Here is a 4,828-nt window from a genome sequence, read left to right as displayed (position 1 = left end):
ATTCGATTTTAAACCATTTTTTTTTTGCTTTCGATTCGTTAATTTTTGTGCTTTGGCATTGGCTTTTATTTTGGTTGCTTTTTAAATGGTTGCCGGGGCAAAGCCGGGCTTAAATTTAAAAGGTTCCAACGGGTTTTATTTTTGCGCTTACCGGTTTTTGCTTGCTAAATTAAATAAGTATGGTACCTTTATTTTTTTACAATGTTTTAGTTATTAAAAATATTGTTGCATTTTATTGGTGCCGGTTTGGATTACGTTTTTTATTCCAAATTTTTCCCATTTTTTTTTTGCTTTTAATACTTTTTCGTTTAAGTACAAATCGATTGGGGGGGTAAAGCATTTAATTTCGAAATTGGTTAGTAAAGTGGTTTTGTAAGCCCCGGCAATGGTTTTTAAATACGCGCGTTATTTTTTTTAAAATTATTTAACGGCGTTTTTAAAGCGGCCCGTTGCCGGTATGGCTATATAAAAGGTTATTGCGCCGCATGCCAAAGCCGTACGGTACATTACGTTATAAAAAAGCCTTTTTTTTGCAAACGTATTGCTTTACGTTAACGAAATAAATTAAATAAGTGCTAGCTATTGCTTTTTTTGCTTGCTTTTTGTTTTTTTTATATATTTTTTAAAATTAAAGCGAACGTTTAGCCAAACCCCGAAAAACCTAACCGTTTGGTTGGAAATTACCGTTATATTGCCAAATCGAATTACAAGCAAATCCTCGTTTTTGCTAAAATGGATTAATTTAATTTTAATGCTATTAAATTTTATACCGTATTTAGTTGCTTATGCTTTGCATTTTGGCCAAGTTGCTTCCAAAAAGCGGGCCGTATTTTTTGCGGTATTTTTTATTGTTAATGGGTTGGTATCGTTGGTAAAACCGGTAACGAAAATCCTTAAAATGCTTTTAAAATTTTTATATAATAATGCAATGTATATAATAAAAAGTATAAAAAATAAAAGGAAGTTTTGGGAAATTTCGGTTCGGATTGGAATCGGGTTTAAAATATTGCCGTTAAATTGCAAAATGGCCGTTTTATTTGCTAATTACCTTTTTACTTATTTTATAATTAATAAAGGAAAGCCGTATTTTTTTAGCGTATTTAGCAATTGGAAGTGGTTAACGGTATTAAATGCTTTAAATAGGTTAAATTATAGCAATAACGCGGTAACGCCGTAATTTTATATTGCGATTACCGCTTTTATTACTTTTTAAATTGCTAATTTCGTGCTTTTAACCCGTTGGTTGCCTATTTGGCCATTAAGGAAAATGCTTTTTTTTTCCGTTTCGTTAGCAATTCGTTTCGTTATGGTTAATTCGATAACTTTTAAAATTAATAATAATAAAGCGATAAGCTTTTATTTCCCAATTTATTTCCTTTTTTTGGTAATTTTGTTTGGTTTGGGTAATATTACCGTAAGGGCTTTTTTAAAGCGTTTTGGGAAATAATTTGTAGCAATTATTGCGTTAGCAAATTTTGCAATAACGGTTGCGTTTAGCAATTCGGCGGCTTTAAATAGCCCGTTCGGGAAATGGTTTTAACCCGTAGCTTTTTACGGTTTGGTACGGCCCGTTGCTTTTATAATATTTTGCGGGGTAACAAAAACGGGCATTTGGAAAGGGTTTGGGAAAAAATGGTTCGAAAATTCGGTTTCGTTAATATCGAAAGTATTAATTAACGGGTTTGGAAAAAATTTGAATAACAAAATTTTGGTTTTTTTTGGTAGTTATAAAGCGTATCCGGATTTTTTCCGGTTTTAATTAAATTTAATAACCAATTTGGGGTTTTTTTTTAGAAGCTTTTTAAACGGGCTTATTTTTTAAATTTCCAAAATGCGCCGTTTTTTTTAATATTTTATTTCGTTACGGAAATAACGCTTTTTTAATGGTTGGATATTGTTTGGCGTTTTTTTTAATAAATGCTTTATTTACGGCTTTATGCGCTTTTTATATTGCTTGCGTTTTGTTTTTAATAAAAGCGCGTTGTAAACGGTTCGTTTCCTTACGGAAATTGTTAAATTTTTGTATTTAATAAAAGGCGCGTTTGTTAAAAGGGCTTGGTTTCCGTTAAAAGGCTAGCTAGTTAGCAAATTGGGTTAATTGTTGCATTAATTTATTAATTTTTTTATTTATAATTTTAGCGTTATGCATATTCCCGGTTGTTATTAATTTGCTAGCCATTTCGGTTTTAACTTTTATTAATTTTTTTATTAATTTAACGTTTTTCCATTTCCAGCTTTTAATTTATTGGAATTAAAATTGCTGCGGTTCGAAAAAAACGCGGAATATTTGGAATAAATGGTTAAACCTTTTTATTGTATTATTTTATTTTAAATATTCCATTTCGAATTATTGCGTTATTTAAGCGTAATCGATTATATTATTTTTTTTTTCGTTTTTTTTTGTAATTTTCCCGTAAAGCGTTGCTAATTTAAATCGTTTGCGACGTGCTAATTTTAAAAAGGTTTTGCTTTTTGCGTTATATTTATTGTATAAATTCCAAATTGGGTAATAAAAGTTAAAATTGCTTGTAAAAATTGTATATTTTTGGGTTGGGTAAATAACGATTGTAATAAAAGGCGTTGCTTAGTTAAAGCTTGTTTTAAGGTTTAAAAAGTATATTAAATATATTTTTAATAGGCTTTCCGGCGTAATAATTGTAATTAAGGTTTAATTATAACCGTACCGGGCGGTTTATAATTTAAAAGCAAAACGGTTGTGCACGTAAAGTGCTGCGTTGGAATTAAATTTTTAATAATAAATAAATTCGTAGTTGTAACCGTACGGTTTTAAAAGGTTCCCGTACTGGTTACGCTCTAGCTTTTAAATGGCTAAAATATTATATTATTTGTTATTGTAAAGGGAAAAGTTGCTTTTCCTTTTACTTTTTTTTATATTTTAATATAATATATTTAATTTTATACGTTGCTATTATCGTTAATTGGCTGGTTAAAAGTAAACGTAATTTCGGTTGCAAAAAAGTTAAACGGTACCGGTATAAAACCGAATTGGGTCGGTTAGGATGCAAGCGGTTAGGGTAAAGGTAAATTGGGGAAAGAAAAAGGGGCTTTATAATTTGGCGCATTAGCAAAATTAAAATTAATAACCGCGGTATTGCTAGGTACCGTTAAATCGTTAACGGCCCGGCATTTATTTGTTCCTTTTGTTTTTGCTATTTTGTTAAAACCGAAAAAGGCAAAGTTTGGGTTTGTAAAGTATTGGTTTATTTTAAAAGCAAATTTGGAAAAGCTTAACGTTTTTTTATTGCGGGATTTTCGTAATTTGCTTATTCGTTTTTTGGTTAAAAATTTTTTTTTTGCTTTCGTTGTTTTTAATAAAAAACCGTTTCGCTTACGTTTTGTTAGCAATTTTAAATTAAACAAATTGTTTTTTTTTATAGCAATTGGAAAAGGCTAGGTAAAAAGCGGATAAATGCAAAAAGCGGAAAGGTGTAAACGGCAAAATGGTTTATTTGGTTCGGTTAAAATGCGCGCTCGTTTCCCATTTCCAAAGCAAATTGTTTCGGCCGGTTTAAAAATGTATTTTTGGCCTTTTTAATTTTTTTTTTCGTTGCAAAGCATTTTCGTTAAAAAATTGGGTAATTGTTTCCGTAATTACAACATTTCGGTTTGTTTTTTTTTGCAATAAATTAATTCCCGTACAATGGGTACAAAAATTCCCCGGCTTTGTTATTGCTATGCAATGGCCCGGCGCAATGCAAGCAATAAACCGTTTTTTTGCAAAACTTTAATTTATATTTTTACCCGTAACATTTGTAACATTAAACGGTTTTTGCTTCCGTTGCAAACGGTTTAACGTTAAGGATTTCGCTTTTAAATACGAAACCGTTATTGCATACGGTTTAAATTGCGGCGGGAAATGTAATTTTAACCAATACCGTAACGTATTTTTCCGGTTGCCGAACGTTTTATATATAAATAAAATTAATTTTAACCCTAATATTATGCGCTTTAAATTTATATAACAAAATGTTGTTATTATTGGTTGCGTTTTATTAAATGCTTTTAATTACAACGTTATAAATTTGGGTTTGGTATATTATTTTATTGCTAAATATTTTAATAACCCACGCGGTGTTTTTTATATGCTTAACGATAGCTATATGGAATAAAATTACCACGTTACCGTTAAAAAGTTTGCGCGTTGCTTTTACGTTGCTACCAAACTTTTTAATTAATGTAATGGTAATTTCGACGGGTATGCAATTTGCAATTTTAAAAAGAGCGTTTTTAATTAGGATGGTAATTTTGCGTTTAGTGCGCGCGGAAATATATTTCGGGGGGGGGGGCCGGTATTAAAAAATGCGTAAAGGCGGATTGTAAGCGGGTAATTACCGGTTTAACCGCTTTGCGGCAAACCGATTGCTAAAACTAAAGCGTAATTGGTAATTTATTTGCAAACGTTGCGTATTTTAGCAATAATTTCGTTTTTTATAATGCAAAAGTAATTGGGCATATAATTGCAATAATTGCAAAACCGCGTTTCGAACGCGTTTATTACGGTTTTAATTTATTTTTTTACAATTTTAAACATTAATTTAATGCTACCGGGGGGCACAAAAAGCCTTAGTATTTCGATTAATTGGTTTTTTAAATTTGCAATGCGGGTGCGCGTTGGGAAAAGGTCGGGGGCGTTAATTATGGTAATATTGTTGCTAGCTTCGGGGCGGTCGGTAACCGTTCCGCCGCTTTCGGGGCTGTTAGCGCTGCTAGCAACCGCGCCGTAAGCGCGCTCGCGCGCGGACATACGTTCGGTGGCGAACCGGAAGCGAAAAGTTTAAATTTAATGTTAAATTTGCTGTATTTAATG

The sequence above is a fragment of the Gaeumannomyces tritici genome (assembly GCF_000145635.1).
Source record: "Gaeumannomyces tritici R3-111a-1 unplaced genomic scaffold supercont2.2, whole genome shotgun sequence".
Classification (NCBI taxonomy): domain Eukaryota; kingdom Fungi; phylum Ascomycota; class Sordariomycetes; order Magnaporthales; family Magnaporthaceae; genus Gaeumannomyces; species Gaeumannomyces tritici.
Note: the sequence above shows the minus strand (reverse complement) of the source record.